Source organism: Nicotiana sylvestris, chromosome 3, assembly GCF_000393655.2.
Source record: "Nicotiana sylvestris chromosome 3, ASM39365v2, whole genome shotgun sequence".
NCBI lineage: Eukaryota > Viridiplantae > Streptophyta > Magnoliopsida > Solanales > Solanaceae > Nicotiana > Nicotiana sylvestris.
The window spans coordinates 142,984,258-143,006,182 of NC_091059.1; positions in this window are offsets into that span (position 1 = coordinate 142,984,258).

Here is a 21,925-nt window from a genome sequence, read left to right on the forward strand (position 1 = left end):
GACCCTTCCACCATTTTTCGCAGTATCTTCTTGATATTCTTATTGGCTGCTTCGACTGCTCCATTTGCCTTGGGACGATATGGGGTGGAATTGCGGTGTGTAATCTTAAATTGTTGGCATACCTCTCTCATCAAGCTGCTATTAAGATTCGCACCGTTATCCGTGATGATCACTTTTGGGATCCCAAATCTACAGATGATATGGGAGTGAACAAAGTCCACCACTGCCTTCTTGGTTACCGACTTGAAGGTTTTAGCCTCAACCCATTTGGTGAAGTAATCAATGGTCACTAGAATGAACCTGTGACCGTTGGACGCTGCTGGCTCGATGGGCCCAATGACATCCATGCCCCAGGCCACAAACGGCCAAGGTGCTGACATCGTATGTAACTCTGTTGGCGGAGAATGAATCAAATCTCCATGTATCTGGCACTGATGGCATTTCCTCACAAAAGTGATACAGTCGCGTTCCATGGTGAGCCAATAACACCCTGTTCGAAGGATCTTTCTTGCCAATATATATCCGCTCATGTGCGGTCCGCAAACTCCGGCATGTACTTCCGCCATAACCGTCGTCGCCTGCCCGGCATCTATGCATCTCAACAATCCCAAATCCGGGGTTCTTTTGTACAATACTCCTCCACTGAAGAAGAAACCATTCGACAAACGCCTAAGGGCTCTTTTTGGTCTCCAGAGGCATGTTCCGGGTATATTCCCATTCTGAGGTATTCCTTAATATCATGAAACCAGGGTTCGCCATCTGCTTCTTCTTCTATGGTATTGCAGTAGGCGTGCTGATCACGGACTTGGATATGCAGAGGATCAACATACATTTTGTCAGGGTGGTGCAGCATTGATGCTAAGGTGGCTAAGGCATCTGCAACCTCATTGTGAACTCTCGGGATGTGTTTGAACTTCACCGATCGAAATTGCTTGCTCAGATCATGCAAGCATTGTCGGTATGGTACGAGTTTTAGATCTCGTGTTTCCCATTCTCCCTGAATTTGATGTATCAAGAGGTCCGAGTCTCCCAAGACCAAGACGTCTTGGACATCCATGTCGGCAGCCAGGCGCAGACCCAGAATGCAAGCCTCATATTCGGCCATATTGTTGGTGCAATAGAAGCGCAGTTGAGCCGTAACAGGATAATGCCGTCCTGTTTCAGAAATGAGTACTGCTCCTATTCCAACCCCTTTTGCGTTTGCAGCTCCATCGAAGAAAAGCTTCCAACCCGGTTCCTCAGGTAATTCCAAATCAGTCGTGTGCATCACCTCTTCGTCAGGAAAATACGTTCTTAAGGGCTCGTATTTTTCGTCAACGGGATTCTCTGCCAAATGGTCTGCCAGTGCCTGGGCTTTCATGGCCGTCCTCGTTACGTAGATGATATCAAACTCTGTGAGCAGAATTTGCCACTTTGCCAACCTTCCCGTGGGCATAGGTTTCTGAAAGATATACTTCAATGGGTCCAAGCGGGATATGAGATAAGTAGTATATGAAGACAGGTAGTGCTTCAACTTCTGAGCTACCCAAGTTAGGGCGCAGCATGTTTTCTCGAGTTGAGTGTACTTGACCTCATGCACTGTGAATTTCTTGCTAAGATAGTAGATGGCCTGCTCCTTCCTTCCTGTGTCATCATGTTGCCCCAGTACACAACCAAATGAATTTTCCAAGACCGTCAGGTAAAGGATTAGGGGTTTCCCGGGCTTAGGCGGGACCAATACGGGTGGATTAGACAGATACCCTTTGATTTGGTTCGAAAGCCTCCTGACACTCTGCCGTCCAACCTACTGCAGCATCCTTTCTCAGTAGCCGAAATATGGGCTCACAAGTTGCTGTGAGCTGAGCGATGAACCTGCTGATGTAATTGAGTCTACCCAGCAAACTCATTACCTCTGTTTTGTTCCTTGGCGGTGGCAAGTCTCGGATGGATTCAATTTTGGATGGGTCTAACTCAATCCCCCGTCGACTGACGATGAATCCTAGCAACTTTCCTGATGGAACCCCGAATGCGCATTTGGCCGGGTTAAGCTTGATATCATACCTCCGGAGTCTTTGGAAAAATCTCCTTAGGTCTGCCACATGGTCCTCCTGACGCCAAGATTTGATGATCACATCATCGACGTACACCTCTATTTCTTTGTGTATCATGTCATGAAACACAGCAGTCATTGCTCGCATGTACGTTGCCCCGGCGTTCTTTAACCCGAACGGCATTACCCGATAGCAGTAGGTTCCCCATGGCGTAATAAACGCTGTCTTCTCAGCATCCTCTTCGTCCATTAGGATCTGATGATAACCCGCATAGCAATCCACAAAGGATCCGATCTCGCGCCCAGCGCAATTATCGATCAGGATATGAATGTTGGGTAACGGGAAATTGTCCTTGGGACTTGCTTTGTTAAGGTTGCGGTAGTCGACGCACACCCTGATTTTTCCATCCTTCTTTGGGACTGGTACCACATTGGCCAACCACTCGGGATATCGAGTGACCCGAATGACCTTCGATTGCAACTGCTTAATCACTTCTTCTTTGATCTTTACACTCATTTCTGTTTTAAATTTCCTTAGTTTTTGCTTGACCGGAGGGTATGCCGGGTCAGTGGGCAATTTGTGAACCACTAAATCGGTGCTCAATCCAGGCATATCATCATATGACCATGCAAAAACATCTTTGAATTCCCTGAGAGTTTCGATCAATTCTGCTTTGACATTCGGCTCAATGTGGATGCTAATTTTGGTCTCTTGGATGTTATCAGCGTCTCCTAGGTTCACAGCCTCAGTGTCATTTAGGTTAGGCTTGGGTTTCTCTTCAAATTGGCACAGTTCTCGGTTTATTTCTTCGAAGGCTTCCCCTTCGTCACCTTCGGATTCATTATCACAAACGACCTCTTGCATTGTTGAGTCAGATTCAGATTGATTTATTAGACTAGGTCGAAGATCCGCTGTGCATGCCATGTCATTAGGACCAGTAAAAAGAGAACTGTTCAGAAAGAAAAAGAACAAAACAAGAAATTAAAATGGGACAAAAGAAAAGAACTTTATTAAATTTGCAGGATAAAAAGGGTTCACACTTTTACAAAACGAAAGTAAAACTGGGATTACACCCTTGAATAATCCGATCAAACAAACAAACAAACAAAACATTAATCAAAGCCTACTACCAAGACTCCCCTCGGACAGGAAGAGGAGTAACCGTCCAATTGTTGGTCTTGGCCTCAGGCCCCACAAATTGTATCTCTGCTCTGCTGGAACCTTCTCCAGCTTCCACCATACTGACATCCGCGAATAGTCTCTCAAAACTCTGATCCAGGTCTTCACTTATGTTGATCAAAGGTCCTCGAATCTTTGGGATCGCTGATCCCTTGGCCCTAGCTTTAACAAAAGACCTTGAGAGGCGTGGCACTGGTTTAGGCAGAGACCAGACTCTCTTCTTCATTTTTCGCGCTTGCTTCCTGTCTGCTGCGGTTGGTTTGAACCCCAACCCGAAAGTTTCCAGATTCTTAGGAAGGGAGACAGGTTGGACTATCCCTTGAAGTTCAACTCCCAGGCCTTTTCCCGGCACAAACCCATTACCCAGCATTTCTGATACCATCATGACTGTTGCGGCAGTCACCCTAGGGTGCGGGATGATTTCTCCTTCAGAAATTTTGTTGGCCGACCCCGTATCGAGAATCTGGTAGACCCAGGGACCCTTGTCATCAGTGGTCTCTATGAAAGGCACAATGGTTCCGCCCATGGTGCATGTTGTATCCTCGCCGTGCAACACGACCTCTTGTCTTTCCCACTCGAACTTCACTGTCTGATGTAGGGTGGAAGGCACCGCTTTAGCCGCATGAATCCAAGGTCGTCCTAACAGCAAGTTGTAAGATACCGTGGCGTCCAACACCTGGAATTCCATGGTAAATAGGACCGGGCCAATGGTCAGTTCAAGTACGACATCCCCCACAGTGGCTGTTCCGTTTCCGTCAAACCCCCGGACACAGATGCTATTCTCCCGGATTCTTCCACGGTCAATCTTTAACTGGTCCAGGGTGGATAATGGACAAATATTGGCGCTTGAGCCATTATCCACCAATACTCGAGTTACCACCGAGTCTTCACATTTGACAGCTAGATATAGAGCTTTGTTATGCTCCGTACCTTCCACCGGCAGGTCATCATCTGAGAATGTTACCCTGTTCACCTCGAAAATCTTGCTGGCAATGGTTTCCAGGTGGTTTACGGAAATCTCACTGGGTACATGGGCCTCGTTCAGTATCTTTAACAGGGCCCTGCGATGTTCCTCGGAATGGAGGAGTAATGACAATAGTGAGATCTGGGCAGGCGTTTTTCTCAGCTGCTCAACCACAGAATAGTCTTGTACTTTCATCTTCCTCAGGAAGTCTTCAGCCTCTTCCTCTGACACTGGCTTCTTGGTTGCCACTGGGTTGGTTTTTCTTAACTCCACCGGAGCAAAACATCGACCTGATCGAGTCAGCCCTTGCGCTTCACAACTGACTTCTTCCACCTGTTTTCCTTGGTACGTCACCACTGCTTTTTCATATTTCCAGGGCACAGCCCTGCTGTCAAGCATAGGCAGTTGGACCACCGGCTTTATGGTTACCCGTTCTCTACATACCCCTTTCAACACGACCGCCGGTGTGGGCAGGATCCCTGGTATTACCAACTTACTTGGCTCGGGTTTGCTTGCTATGACGGACGGGTTCTTCCCCCATAATACTACCGGCTTGACACCTTCTCCCTGCGACTGTACATTTGTTCCTCCACTGGTTAAGACTTCTTTTGGGGCAGCTTGGATCATCATCACTGTTTGTGAGGGTTTTCTTAATTCACCTCCCTCACACACCAACTCAATCATGTGAGCTTCGTGGTGCGCTGGCAGCGGATTTTGGTTGATGTTAGGAGCCTCCGGTGTCTGGACCTCGATCTTATTGGTGTCAATAAGATCCTGTATGGCATGCCTTAACTTCCAACACTTCTCGGTATCATGCCCGAGCATCCCTGAACAGTATTCACAACTGATTGAACGATCCAAATTCTGAGGCGGGGGATTTGGTTCCCGAGTATGGACAGGACTAACCAAACCTAATTGTCGCAGCTTGTGGAACACAGCGGTGTAGGTTTCTCCCAGTTCGGTGAAGGTTCTTTGCTTCCGCAACCTGTCATTTCTGGCATCTGGATTTCCCCGGAAACCTGCCCCTGAAGGATTTCTATATGCCCTTGGTGGAGGGTAAGTGTTTTGTGGTGGTGCATATATGTTCTGGGGAGCCGGTGCGCGCCATTGTGGGCGAACCGGAGGCTGAGTGTATACCTGGGCTTGGTGTACGGAACAATGTGGTTCTCGAGGTGGATAGAAATTTTGTGGTGGGTTGTATGGGTAGTTTGACCTGTGAGGCCTGGGTTGGTTGTAGTGCGGCCTGCCAGCCCTGGACCAACTGCCTGCCTCGATCGTGGCAACCTCTTCTTTCTTTCTTCTTAGCGCACCTCCCGTGCCGCTTTGAATAGCCTGGGTTGTGGCCTTAAGTGCCGAATAGTTTAAGATCTTATCCGACCTCAAACCTTCTTCTATCATGACCCCTATTTTGACCACCTCGTTGAAAGATTTTCCAACCGTTGTCACCAAGTGACCAAAGTAGGTTGGATCCAATGTCTGCAAAAAGTAGTCTACCATTTCTCCCTCTCTCATGGGAGGATCGACCCTAGCTGCTTGTTCTCTCCAGCGGAACCCGAACTCGCGAAAACTTTCCCCGGGTTTCTTCCCAGTTCTCAATAACGTGAGACGGTCAGGGACTATCTCCAGATTGTATTGGAAATGACCTGCAAAAGCCTGCGCCAGGTCATCCCACGTGTACCACCTGCTGAAATCCTGCCTGGTATACCATTCCAGTGCAGATCCGCTCAGACTTTGGCCGAAATAAGCTATCAAAAGCTCATCCTTGCCTCCTGCCCCTCTCATTTTGCTACAGAATCCCCGCAAATGTGCCATGGGATCACCGTGCCCTTCATATAAATCAAACTTGGGCATCTTGAACCCAGCCGGGAGTTGGACATCTGGGAAAGGGCACAGATCTTTGTATGCCACGCTGACTTGATTGCCCAGCCCGTGCAAGTTCCTGAAGGATTGCTCCAGGCTTTTGAACTTTCTTAACACTTCATCCTGTTCAGGGGCCTTAACCGGCTTCTCAACCTCTGCCGGTACTTCCAAATGGGGATTGTAAGCCTGTGGTTCCGGTGCGTGGAATGTAGGCTCAGGGGGATAGTATTGTGTATCGTGAGCCTGAAACAATGGCTCACTGGTCGTTCGCTGCAAAGGGGCTGATGCAGGTCCCACAAAAATGGGAATATTGGGTGTTGGGAGAGGTTGATGGGGTGGTGGAGCTTGGGAATCATGAGGGCTTCTTTCTTGATGATAGAGGGGATTTGGGCGGCTTGTGGAAGGGCCAGAGTGAGGGTACTCCGGCACGTGTCCCAGTGTTTCCGGGCTCCTTTGCGTTTTGGCCAGGGCTAGCTGCATTGCATACATCTCTAGTCCCATCCTTTCAATCTTTTCCATTGCCTCTTTTAGCAACTGGCTCATCGGCCTTTCTTCCTCATTACTATTCTCTGAAGTAGTTATGCTTGTTGCTACCGGTCCTTTGGATCTGGTTTGGTATGAATGTGTTGCTAGAATTCTTTAACAACTAACTGTCTGGTATCAGACAACAACAAACTTTGTTAGTGTTAGTGCTTAACAGATTTGATCATAACACATAGAGGATGCAATGCACCTAGGCAGTTAACCGTTTCTACATGCTTTGTTTCAAACCACATGCGTCATCCCGGTTTGTTCATTCGTCTCTTTTTAAAGTATTTTGCGAAACCCCGCGTTTTATTTTATTTACATTTTTTCTTTATTTATTAAAAGCGGTCGAATCTTATGGGGATTGCCTACGTATCACGTCCCCGCGTGAATCAGACCAGGCGTAGTTCTGCCTTAAAGTAAAGACACATAGAAATTCTTCCGGAGTCACTTAATTTCATTATCAAAATTTGCTATTACACATTGCTTCAAACAACATAGCAACAGTACAGACTCCATGGTTCTTTGACCCTATTTGATTGAAGAAAAAATGGAAAACAACATATGGGAAAACATCAAAGCTTAACTAAAACAAGACTCGGCCAGAGGTTAATTTTCCAACTTAGGGACCCGCGAGGCATCATTCGGCCTTTTCGCGGTTCTAGGTGCGAGATCCCTTTCGAGCTGCTCCAACTCGTGCATGGTCTGTTTGACATAACCCATCACTGCTGGGAGAATGGTAGCGCAGGTCATGTTTTCACACCGTCGACACCTTCTGATGATGGCATGGGCAATGGCCCTGATCTTGTCTCTGGTTTTTTTCTTCTCTATGAGTAGGTGTCTTATCTGATCACTGCACGTCTTGAATACCTGTGAGTCCTGTATATGCTGATCCCTCAGCTGCCGCACTTCTTCCTTCATTTGGGCCAACAAGTCGTAACAGTATCTACTCTCCAATTGGAAGTCCCCGGCCTGCTTAACTGCTTTAAACTCAAGTGTAGCCATCTCCCTCTTTATTTTGGCCACAGTCTTCTCGTGGTCACGTTTCAATTGGTTCAGACATCGGCGATGCTTATCTACTCTTGTTCCCCACCGTGCCCTGAACTCTGCCCTGACCTTTTCAGATTCTTCTAACCTGTCTCGCCATTCCGTGATCTCTCTTTTCAAACCCTTTATCAACCGCTGGTCTGATCGACTCCTGGGCTGCTCGTCGAGAGACAATCTCAATTTTTGGATTTGGGCCTTAAGCTCTTCGTTCTCTTGGATCAATCTATTCTTTTCGCTTCGATCCGCCGCGACTTGTACGCTATTATCGAATTTCAGACTATCCATTTGTAGCTTCAAATCGCCAATCTCTGCCCGATAACCCTTCTCTTTTGCTAACCAGTTCCATTGCCCTTGGGATGATTCTACGAAATCTTTGAGATGCGGCCTCTTAGCCGGTCTTTCGTAGGACAGGCTACCTCTAAACCAAGCGTGATATCCTGGGGCGACTTCCCCTTTTGCCGTATCAATCACACAAGTGTTTGCTGTCAGATGTTGGCATTCACTCCAGATTTGGCGAACTTCTTCTTCAGGGAAATGACCGTTCGGACTGATTTCAATCACTTGGGTACTCAAATCTTCATCTTTTGGTACCACTTGGTACCTCCCAAGTTGCCTCAAAACCCGATACGGTGCATAGGGTTGGATACTTTTCAGTCCCATCAACAGAAAGTGAGGCCGGGTTGCCGGCATGTATATGATTTCCTCGATAGGTGACCATCCGAGCGTCCATTGGATTTGGCTGGCAGTGAGAGTTCGGAGAAATGAGGTCCATGATGTGACTCCCTCAGGTAAATTGAGCCCTTTGATTCTCGTGTAGAATTCTCCAATACAAGTTTTCTCTGGCGAACCATAACCCAAAAGTGAGGAGCGATGGCATAAATGATCGGTCATCCACATTTGCAACAGTAGGTTACATCCTTCGAAAAAGTCGCCCCTGGCTCGACAAGCAGTGAGAGCCCGGAAAAATGTCAGCCATAATCATAGGCGCCAGAGTACTTTTATCTTGGGTAAGCAAAGTATTGACGACCCCGGTTATCCTTAGATCAATGTTTCCATCTTTCCTAGGGAACACTATAAGACCCAGAAAGGCTGTCATAAAAGCCACTAGCCTGTGTTCGTCCCATTTTTGTCGGTTGCCTCTACTGCATAGTTTGAAATTCGGCTTATTGAACCCGCCCACGTGGCCGTATCTAGCATATATGAGGTGGAGACTGCAGAATCCTTTGGCAAGATCTGGATGGTGGAACGTCCGAGGTATTTTTAGGAAATCCAAAAACCTGTGTACCGTGACAGCTCTAGGTGCAATCAAGTATTTGAACCTAAAAGGGGCTTCATCGATCCCGATGTACCCTGCTATTTCTTCCAACGTCGGGGTGAGCTCGAAGTCCGAAAAATGGAACACGTTGTGTGCGGTATCCCAACAAGTGACCAATGATCTGATGATATCACCCCGAGGCTGAACGTTTAGTAGGTCCGGGAGACCTTTCAGATATTTCCTTACTTTGTCTTGCCCTTTTTTGCCTAAGTCGTTCCACCATAATCGCAACTCAAACGGGACCTTGGTCATTAGTGAAAAAGGTTCGTTTTGTACCGTGCTCATCCTGCACATTTATTAGGGTGATTATGCCAAGTGAATAAAAATAAAACTTTATTTAGACGTATAAAGTTTTTTTTTTTTTTTGAAAATTCAGGGTCTAAAAACTTTCATGACTTTTGGCAAAACAAATATATATATATATATATATATATATATATATATATATATATATATATATATATATATATATATATATTTTTTTTTTTTTTTTTTTTTTTAGAACGACGACCTTTTTTTTTTTCTCTTGTTCTTCTATTTTTCCTTTGCGTTCAATAAAACAAAACTAATAAGACGTTTTCTTTTCATTTTCTCAAAATTTCGGCAGAGTTTTGACGGTATTTTGGCATTGGCCCTTTTTTTTTCAAAAATAAACAATTAATTCCTTAACCGCTATTCCTTCCCCTTTTTTTTTTTTTTTTTTTGTTTTTCCAATTTTACGTTATTCAAACACTGGTCAGCATGCACGCTCGAGACAAATAAATGCACGGAAAACAAATGGGATGCATTAGGATGGTCTTTTCATATCAGGTTGCTTGTCCTAGACGGACCCAACCCCTGTGTTGAGTCCCCTAAGTCAAAATGCAACGTGATGCAAATAAGCGTTCCTACTAGGGATCCGGCATGAAGTCACGTTATTCTATGTTCAAAAACCTGGGTCAGTGTTCTAGACAGTGTACCCGAGCGGACAACTCGAGTCGAGGAGGGGGCAACTTACCGGGAACCAAAAGGCCGTCCGGCTTCGTAACTTATCCGTCCTCTTTCTTATTTCGGGTATTGACACTAACAGAATAGGGAGTCTCGACCGGCGAGCTTCTCCCCGGAGGTAAGAAGAGAAGGGTTTCGGCACAGTTTATATACAGTCCAAATAATATCAAAGCGGTAAAAGCAGCATTTAGCACATTAGGCTCAAACATGTAAAAATCAGATAATAAATAAAGCCAAATAATAACAATTATTTTAAGCTCGAATTCTTAACCCTGAACCAGTGGTTCTGGGTCGTCGGCTCCCCAGCGGAGTCGCCAGAGCTGTCACACCTCCTTTTTCCACAATCAATGCGCCCGTGACTAGAGACATATTTCGACTCCGTTGAGATTTGGATTTGGGTCACATAAATGTGCACCCGAGTTTAAGAAGGTAAGGTTTATTAAAGCGTGTCCTAAAGAGACTAACGTGTTGTTATTTTAGGAGGGTTGTGAGATTTGCTAAACAACCCGTCCTGGAAACTAAATGCTTCAATAATATACATTTAACAAGGGCCCCGCATATGCGCGTTTTGTTTATTTTCATCGAGGCTCATTTCGTTCTTATTTTAAAAGGATATCCTATAGCAACTACGTTTCTTGTCGTGTTTGTCTCTATCAATTGAAAACAGTAGATAATCCTAATTAATTACATGCTTGCAAGTCGTTTGTAATGGAATTCGGAAATGCTTAAAAAAAAAAATCGGGACCGAAGCTGCATGCACAGTCGGCCAAACAAATAATCATGGGCCCAAATCCAGCCCACGCGCGGTTGGCCAGACCTGGGCCACTGCTCGTTCGATGCGGGCCTGCCTGGTCTGTCTTCGACCTGGGCTCGACCTTCATGAGGTTGAGGCCCTGAATTTGTGTTCTTTATCTTGAAACATGATTTTAAGAGTCATATATGGCAATTTATTGGAAAGGCAAGAACTTAATTTACAGTGTACAAGTTTCATGCTTGGACTACATTACATCATATATGGCACAGTAAACTAAATCTGAGATGCAACCTAATTCATTGAGACCACCTTTATCTAACAGCATACATATATAATTATCATTCGATACCCTATGTTGACCTCAACTAGGCTTGTTAGCTAACTTCAGTATCCCAAAATATGAGCTATTAGACATTACATGACGTTCAACACAACAGTACATGTATATAAACAACATCTGCAGATCTTCTCTTTTATACTCATTGCTCAAACTTTCGAGTTACATTGGTAGTGTAATTGTGTACCTGGTATGGAGAACAAAGAAGGAAGGAATGATCAGCTAGGCAGTATGCAGTAAACACAGCAACAACAGATACTCAGCAACAACACAGCAACAACCAAATAACCACGAAGATGAAGCTCACACGTTGGTCGAACAGCAGACAAATATTCCCAGGAAACAAAATAGGAAACAAGACCAATCGAGAAAAGAACCAGAATATTTTGTGCTATAGCCGACAAAAATTCAATAACCACCAAAGCTCAGTACACAACCACCACAGCTTCAAACAATCAGGAAGACTACAAACTCAATGTTCAGCACACAAAACTCAATGTAGTAGCAATCACAGCTGAAGATACACAGGCTTCTCTTAATGGAATAGTAATCAACCTAGTTAGGATGACCAGCTTGATTTCTTACGCAGTTTTGGACAATGTTCAGTTACAGTATTTTCTGGAAATTTCTTTCTGTTTTTCTTCACTTTTCTTTAACTCACAAAATCCCTCTCAAGACTAAATTTGTTTTTTCGTTTAAGTTATCAAATGGCCTATTTATAGGCCAAATGAAACAGTACAGCTGAGCTGCCTGCCCTGCCAATTGGCAGAATGCCCATACCCTTTAAGCCCATGCCTAAGCATCTTTGGTGCCAGCCCCTTTGTTCCCCACGCCTGGTCTTTGTTTAATCAAGAGTTATGGGCTCGTTTTATTTATTCATTTTAAGCCCCATACTCTTATGTCTTGTCCCCCATTGGCATTAGTTTAATCCTAATTTAGTACCCCATTTGTCAGCTCACTTAAACTAATTACTTCTGTTCTTTTTAACACCCCAGAATACCCCTGTCAACCTTGATTATTACTGCCCCTGCCTATTGCAGCATCAGGGCATTTTTTATCTGATGAAAGTTCGAACTTAAGACTTCCTGGGCTATACCTTTTCAGTCAGTTTTACAGTGCAAACGATCCATTTCAAACAATCCTGGGTCATACAGTCAGTGGCAAAGCTCAATTAGTCATGCGACATTATTAGCTCATTCGGTTCATTAGTTATAGAAAACTAATCGACGACATTTATCGAGTCGACTATACTAATTATAGCAGGTAATAATCGATCGCTCACATAAACAATACATTTAGGGACCTAAAGGGCATCGGACAATTTTTTGTTCAATTACTGGGGCCTATATGAGTTAACTTATCTGACGATTAAACTAATCGACGATCATGTTTATCACAGAGTACATTCAGAATCATACACAGAACACAATCGACCAAATAAAAAGGTCTTTACAGAGAAGAAAGAAATCCGGATGAAAAATAACAAAAATAACAAACAAACACAACGAAACATGCTGACCACTTAATCAAAACTAACACAAAAGAAAGGAAAACTTACCGAAAATGTTTAAATCAAACAGACCCAAATCTGATTCAACTTCGAACTTTTGAGGCCGAACAAACTTTAATCAGGGTGTTCTCACATGAGAACACCTTGATTAAGGTCTATTAGACCTCAAACCCTTGTCAAGACTGGCCGGGTTCCCCAGGTGCATGTGTTTCAAGTTCTGGATTTTCAGATCTGGATTTTTAGGAGTTGTGGGTAGATTCGGACCAAACCAAGCTTGGTTTGGTCACGAGGAAGGTCAGGGGGTGTCTGGTATGAAGATGGGGTAACTTGGCATAGGTCCGGGTTCGACTCAAATCTTCAAATGAAGATTCGAGACGAACGAAAGTGATTCGAGGCAAATGGATAGTAGATCCATGTTCAGGAGAGTGAGGGGGTCTTAGGGTGTTCAGGAGGTGGTCACCGGCGTTCGTGCCGCCGGCTTTAATGGCGAAGGAGACTGGGGGCGGCTAGGGTTTCTAATGGGAGGTCTGGGTTTGAGCTTGGGGACGATGGGATGGGGTGTTGGTATAGGGGGCGTGGGGTGTAAGGGAAGGCTTATATATGGTCTAGGGGTTTAGATCTGAGCCGTTGGATCATATGATCTCAACGGCTTGGATCTGATGCTGAGAAATGAGACGGGGTCGTTTGGTAGTTAAACGGGGTCGTTTGATTTAAGTGAGGGGTTGGGTCAGGCTGGTTATTTGGGTCGGGTTTTGAAGCGGGTTACTTGATAGAGGTCCTGAGCCGTTGGATCGAGAGTTTGAACGGCCCAGATTGATTTGCCTGAAACGGCGTCGTTTCAGAAGAGGCCTGGGCAGCCGGACTTGGACTGGGTCAGATCGTTGGTTTGGGCCTGTTTTATTTCATTTCTTTTGGGCCCAAACCGGTTTTCCCTCATTCTTTTACTTTTCTTTTTTTTTCTTCTTTTTTTTTCTCTTTTTTTTTTCTTTTAATAATAATAAAAATAGTGAAATTAAAATCAACAACACTGTGACATTTCCACATAATTATCACAAAATAGTTAAGTAAGTTAAATCACAACCTAGAACGAACGACGCACATATATTCATATTTTTGAATTTTCTTTTAACGACACATATACTTTATATATATATATATATATATATATATATATATATATTTTTTTATTTTCGTTTGATAATGACTAGATGCAAAATGGACAGACCCACAAACACATGTCACGGACAGATCGAAAAATTGTACAGCGAAACCATTTGTCACTATTTTTATTTTCTTTTGGAGCGATTGTCCGTAAAGCAAAAATCACGTGCTTACAGCTGCCCCTCTTTGCCCGAAGACACGAAGTGATTTTTCCAAGCTATCCCTCATAGACGCTCTATGATCACCTATTTGCAGTCTTGCTTGACTGAAAGCGCTCTCTGATGCAACAGTTGAAGCTTGAATTGATAAAATATCCCGAGCCATCCTTGCAAGAACAGGAAAATGTTTTTCCCTTGCCTTCCACCATTCCAAAAGATCAAAAGAGCCGTCTGGATTCTCCTTTTCAAGTCCCTGAGACAAATAAACTTGAAGCTCATTTAGATGTGAAGTTTCATCATAATTTTCACCTTGAGACCCCCTGAACTCCGTCCAAGATTTAAGAGCTTTTAAGCCCGCAACTCTTTTAGACGATTGTGAGCTAGACGAAGTAGGGGTTGGAATAGTTGGCCTAGCATGCTCTAAGGCAAGTTGATAAGCATTATAAACTGTTTGAGCATTAATTTTAATTGAAGCTTTTGCATCTGCAAGTGTAGCAATTTCCTCATTTGAAAGATCTAAAGCCTTATAAATATTTGAATACCAAAAATGAGGACCTCCCAATTTCATTGTAGGATTTAGCATTGCAGCAAGACCATAAATAGGAGGGATAGGAAAAAAATATTTTTTAAACTTTTGTTTCATTTCATTTATAGCAAGTTCATAAATGTCCCCACCCTCACCAAATTCAACAAACAAATCAGATAGTGCTGCAATATAAACTAAACAGTTTGAAATAGTAGGATAATATTGCCCAGAAAATGCATTTGTAGCAATTTGAAAATGTTCTAAAAAATCTAAAAGAATTTTAACATTCGTCCAATCTTGAGTAGTAAGCATTTCATCATCATCCTCACCACCTACCCGAGAATTAAACGTTGCATTAATTGGGTTTCTATATTCATATGCTACTACTAAACTTTCGTACATACAATTCCATCTAGTCGGGCAAGGTTTAGGAACCTTTCTTTCTCTAAGGCCATATTCATCACATTTTTTAAAATACTCTCTAAGTCTACTTCTACGGTTTGAATAAAAAAGCCAATTAAGAGCCATTCTAACCTTTTCAATTTCTATGTTTAATATTCGCATACCATCACCGACAATTAAATGATAAATATGACAAATACATCTAACATGGAAAATATTAGTAAATGCAGGATTTAGTGTTGTTGTAAGCATGCCTATAGCACTAGTGTTACTAGAAGCATTATCCATAGAAATTGCCATTATTTTATCGCTAAAGCAAAAATATCTACAAATATCTGCAACAGTGTTAGCTATAAACTTACCTGTGTGACGCGAATTAATTATTCTATATGCAATTATGCGTTTTTGCATTATCCATTCCTCATCTATCCAATGACTTGTAACAGTTAGATAATCACAATCATTACCACTTCTACCAATATCAGTAGTAATAGAAATCCGATTAGGTATATGAGTAAATAAATACCGCAAATATTGTTCATATTCATGTTTGAATTTATAAATATCACTCTTAACTGTTGCGCGAGGCCAACCTTTATAAGTAGGATTAAAAACTCTTCTAATATAATGAACCCAATTAGGATTAGATGCAAAAGTATAAGGTAAGCACATAACAGTAATCATCTTTGCTAATTCTTCACGATCTCTATTTGGATCGTAATATAAAATACCTCCGGTGACAGTGTTAATTCCTGGTTGAACTAGATTTGAACCTGTACTAGGGTTAACCGCAGAATCTACACTTGTCCCCTCTAGTTGCGCTTTCATTTGAAAAAATCTAGCCTTATCTCTAGGGTGTGTTTTTATGTGCCTAGTCAAACTACCCGTGCCGCTACGGTCTCCAGTATATTTATGCACCATTAATTTCCCACAAGTTTTACACTTAGCCTTATTTTGTTCTCTTACTTGAGTAAAAAAATTCCAAACTAATGATGTTTCTAGGCGTTTAGCAGGTTCTCTATTAAAAGTAGGAGTTTCTACAGGTGGGTCGACCGGTGCATCAGTTGGGTTATTAAGAGGACTAGTAGGTGTATCATCTAAATCCGGTGCTTGGGTTTCATCATCATCCTCATTTTCCTCATTATTTTCTAAGATGGTTTCATTAGGATAAAGAGCATTCATAATTTCATCATCTAATCTTTCACCTGGTGCAACATTATGGTAAAATTCACTATCGGTAAATTGAAAACAAGGGTGATCACTATCAAGAATTACGGAAGGAGGAGGACGTCTAGGTTGGCGACTACTTTCAACTTGCTTATCTTTTCTAGGTCGGGGAGCCGGGGGAAGGGTAGTTGGTTGGCCACTACTTTCACCGGTTTTATCTTTTCCTTTACCAAACATTTTTTTCAAAGTAAATGCCATATTAATTATAATTATGCAAACTAAACCACACAAAAATATATTCTTAAAACGTAAGAGTTGAAACGAGTTTACCGGATTGCCGAACAACTTCTTGAAAATTGAAAATCGTTGAACACTTGAAAACTTCAATTCAACAACTTCACAATTTTTCACGAAATTTCAACAATAAATTAAGTAATTGTAGTAGAGAGATTGAGAGAGATTGAGAGATATTGAGAGATATTGATGAATTGGTGAATAAAAATGAAAGAATGAGGGGGTATTTATAGTTGAGAAATGAGGAAAAGTGTAATTATATAAAGTTTGGGGTTAAAATAAAGTTTTAGGGCCAAATGGCTTTTTTTAAACTTAAAAACGGTCATATTTTCAGCCCAAACGGCTAGATTTTAAATATGGCTGTTGGAGAATTTTTTTTTTTATTTTTTTTTAAAAAAATAGCCGTTGGGCCCGCCAGGACCGGCCCAGGCCCGCCTGACGGTCCCGGGCTAAACGGTCCCGGGCTCGTGGGCTCATACTAGAAGACCGGTCCGTCACGGGCTTATCAGGACCACCAGGACCGGCCCACCCAAGACCGGCCCACCAGGCCCACCAGGTCCGTTAGGACCGCGGGCCCGGTCCGGTCCGGTTCAGGCCCGGCCCACCGAGCAGCCTTAATATCTAATGCGCGGGTCATTCAGTTTTATTGTAATCCTCTGTAAGTTAGGGGTACCGTCTATTATAGTAGATAAGTTTTAGAGTTTCTTTTCTTTAAGAAAACATAATTCAAGGTTTTGAAATGGAGATGCATTGATGTTGGCGTTTATCTAAGTATCTGTTTCTAGCATTTTTTTTCTTTACTATTTGCTGTTGAATTTTATTTAATACGTTTTATATCTAAAATAGAATGTGTGTGTGTGTTTATATATATATAAACTGCATAACCTAACAATACAGGTTTCTGCGACAAATTTCATGGTTGGTTCGAGCAAATATGCTCATCTTCATATGAAGAATCAAACTTTTAGTGCAATATAATGTTGTGTTCGGTAAGGCTTACACAGTATTAATGCTTTAATTTACCTATCCATTATTTATCGTTGCTTGTGTTCAAGTAATGTTTACCATTGTTCAAAGACTTCGTTATCTAGTGGTGAAAGTTTTAGGACTTAGGAGTAAGATACTCTTCTAAAAATAAAGAAGATTCTTTTTGGTCACCACTTTTATACCCAATGCTGATGGAGTCTTGCACAGGGTTCTTTTTTTGTCTATAATTAATATCTGTAGAATTCCAGCAATTTTTTTTAACACTGCATTTATTCCCTTCACAATAATTAGGAGCAAAATTGTCTTTAGGCGCTTCCTGTTTTCATCTGACGTTCTCATGAAAAGCTATGAAAATATAGCATGTGGAAATGACTATATTAGTGGGCATTTGTTTATTTTTTTCTGAGATGAACTTCATATTATACACAGTACAATTATTCATTATTTGACGAGGGTAGCGAGTGGTTGTGCTAATTGAGAGCAGGAGAAGCAAAGGACATAGACATTAGTTGAAGCTGGAAGCATTCATCATGCCTGTTCTAATTATCTTTTCAAATTTTCAGGTGTTCCAAAAGAGAAATTTAGCTCAGACCAACCACCAAATTTAGTCCGTTATTTGAAGGCATTTAGTGCACATCACCGTACTAAGTTCAGAATAAATAAGGAATCGTAGAATAAAGGAAGTGTATAGCTGGGGTGCTACATAAAATTTTCGAAAAATTTAACTTTTAACTTTCTTTATACGTGTATATATAGTCCGAACCCATTACTGTGAATACACGTGCATCCATTACTTTTTACTTTAGGAAAAAGAATTCATGTCATTAAGATTCCTCAAATTAAGATTGAGCATAGTCCATTAGAAGAACGATCTAACATCAATTGCTATCTCGCTGGTCACCAGGCATGCTCTTAATGATATCCGAATTACCAGGATCAATGATGCTGAGGCAACAGACTTAGAAATACTTACCGCATGCAATTTCAAATCTACATTATTCGTAGAAATTTATATTTTATTCTTTTTGGTATACTTACTCAAAGTTTTCTTATACCAATAATATTGCTATTATTAAAACTATGCATTACATGACTCATAATAGTGAACTCCAAGATACTGTCCTATAGACATAATGATATTAGGCATATTTTATGATATTCTAATATCAATTTGCTGTTATTTATACGTCTTTTATTTTGTTTTTGAGTGTTAATATAGCCTATTAAGCTAAAATTAGGAAGTATTAGCGGGCATGAATTATTATATGATTATAACACGAATAACCGTTAGATCATGAATGGAATGCAGGGGCGGCATAATACATTCAGAGGCCTAAAGCCAAACATTATTTAAACGCCTTAAGTCTTTTCTTATATTTAAGAATCACATATCTTTTTATATAAAATCTATTTTTCTAACTTATTTGAAATGCAAAGTGGTTAATAATTTTTTATAATCAATTTTCCTCTAATAATTCTTCATCAGTGGACAATACAGTCAATCTATTTAATCGTTTTTTGAAACATTGTTTTAAATTAAATAGCTCCATGTTGAGGTTGTATTAACATTTCAATCCCTCTATCTTTTTTTAATTGTGTAATTAAGTAATCTCACTGATATTTTCTAATTGACAAATTTAAATTCTAAATAATATATAATATAAAAATAATACCTATATTAGATAAAAATAACAAATGTCAAATTAAAAGAAAGAGATAATATATATTGAAAACAATAAAGCAAGATTCTACAAGCTAAATTATTTGATATTAAAATATAATTTCGTTGCTCTAACGCTTACAAACTTGAGAGAGAATGAAAAAGTACGTGCAATTTAATCTATTCAATATTCTTTATGTTATTTTTGAGAGAATAGACAATTTAATATAGAAAAGAAAAGAATATACAAAGTATAGATTTTTATATGAGACTAGAGAAAAATAAAGTATATTGATGACAAAATATAAATTACTAAATGATCACTATTTAGAGGGTATTTGGATTGGCTTATAAAAAGTACCTTTTAGCTAAAAGCCAAAAGCCATAAGTTGGTAATACCCAATTTTTGGCTTTTGACTTATTTTTGTACTTTTTATGCCTAAAAGTAAGTATTTTTAAACACTTTTTATCATTGCCAAACAACACACAAACTAAAAAAGTGCTTAAAAGCCAATAAGCACTTAAAATAAGTCAATCCAAACACCCTCTTAATCACTTTTACATAAGGATCTTATTTTTTTTCCCATGCTTCCATAACTTAATTACTACTTGCCTTAATTGACTTACTTGTACCCCTATTTGACTTATCTTGCTGCTTAATATTAATTGTATACTGTCAAAATCAGGTATGCCCAATTTAGTGGGCTCGAGGAATCGCTTCAAGAATAAATCCGAAATAGACTGGGCTCGAGCCCAATGGCCGAGTTCGAAGCTCGAAGATCGAAGTGTCCGATGAATATCAAAGACAAGCATGACCAGCCTCGAGATAATGCCGTTGTGGTTTTGCAACAGAAAAAGCAAGATTCCCGCAATGGCCCAAAGATCAAGGCGTAAATTTCGGAATGGATTTGTATGAGTTTGTACGAATTTGTACTAGGCGGTTAGACAACTGTCCCAATAAGATTCCTTATTAAAAATAGAAATGTACCTTGTAAAGGACGCCCCTATTATATAAAGGGGAACCCATTCATTTATAACATCATCAATCATTGGCAAAGGAATATACATTCTTTACTTTCTTGCTCATTACTCATCAGAATTGACCTTTAACTTTACTGTTCTTACTGACCTACCTCGAGGCTACCTTAGCTCAAGGTCGAGACTTGCTTGCACACTGGTTTGATTCAGCTTACTTTCTTAATTTATACATTTGATTTCTTGATTATCAGTTAGTATTGGACTAAATCACGTATCTTTAAGACCTCAATACAAATTTAATTGTTACTCAGATTTTAGGGGTAAACAGTTTGGCGCCCACCGTGGGGCTAAAGATAATAGTGATTATTTCAGTGCTGATTTTGATAACACACGTTATTTTCACACTTGTTCTTTCCAAAGATTCTTTGTTCTCAGATTAAAACATGTCGAACTCGCAAAACGCACCCGTACATGGTGACAACGGTCTTGGATTTCACGGGGAAAACGAAAACATAATTTCTCCAGGAGTCGGGGTGCCACCAATTAACCTTGGGGAAGTGCCTGCAGCCGACCCAATTGACGTCAGTTCACATATTGCTTTGAACAGGAATTTGGGCGTGGACCCCGGAGGGAGTGTGCGCAAGGAAGGCCAAACTGGTGGCCAAGGAACTCAGGGAATAGGAGACATGGGAGTTAGTTTCCAAGTAATATTCGAGATGTTGCAGGCTCAACAGGCCGCTATTGCTCAGCTTCAGAGTCAACACTGAACTCCGAGTGTGGTCAAGCCGGAAATTACTCGCCGTACCGAGCTAGTGCCGGAAAGAACGAATGGTAGTGGATCAAGGGCTGATCCTACGATTATGAAGATGCTCGAGCAGCTCACCAAAAGAATCGAGTCAGGAGAAAAGAAAATTAAAGATAATGACAAAAAAGTGGAAACATACAACTCCCGATTTGATCAAATACCAGGAGAACCTTCGATCTTAAAGGGTTTGGATTCAAAAAATTTCGTGCAAAAGCCTTTTCCCTATAGTGCAGCTCCGAAGCCCATCCCAAAGAAGTTCTGTATGCCAGATATACCGAAATACAATGGGACCACCGATCCTAATGAACATATTACTACGTACACATGCGGTATAAAGGGAAATGACTTAGAAGACGATGAGATCGAGTCCGTTTTGTTGAAAAAATTTGGGGAAACTCTATCAAAGGGAGCAATGATTTGGTATCACAATTTGACACTGAATTCCATCGATTCATTTGCAGTGTTAGCAGATTCATTTGTGAAAGCACACACGGGGGCCATAAAGGTTGCAACAAGGAAATAAATGTCTTCAAGATAAGACAAAGGGATAACGAAATGCTGAGGGAGTTTGTGTCCCGATTTCAAATGGAACGTATGGAGTTAACACTAGTATCCGATGATTGGGCCGTTCAAGCTTTCACTCAGGGGTTAAACAAGCGGAGCTTGATAGCATCACAACAGTTGAAGCAAAATCTGATTGAGTATCTAGTTGTAACTTGGGCAGATGTGCACAATCGATATCAATCGAAGATTAGGGTCGAGGACGAATAGTTAGGAGCCCATTCGGGTTCAGTTCATCCAAATAGATTGGCAGTTAAAGCCCCAAGTGATACTAATAGGGAATAGAGGTCGAACAGAGAGCGGTATCAGCCATATGTTGCAGATCGAAAGAACAATGGTTCGGGACACAATTCATCCCGGAATGATCGAAGAAATGATCGAGGGAAAAATCCTCGGGGACTCATGAGTAAGAATGGTTTTGATAAGCACACCGACCCCGCAGAAGCACCTCGATTATCGAAGTATAATTTTAGTGTCGATATATCGGGGATTGCCTCAGCTATCGGAAGGATCAAAGACACCAGGTGGCCCAGACCTATACAAAACGATCCTTCTCAGAGAAACCCAAACTTGATGTGTAAATATCATGGGACACATGACCATAAGACTGAAGATTGCATACAGCTGTGGGAGGAGGTAGCTCGATTGTTCAACGAGGGCCATCTTTGAGAGTTTCTTAGTGATCGAGCTAAGAATCATTTTAGAGACAAAGACGCCA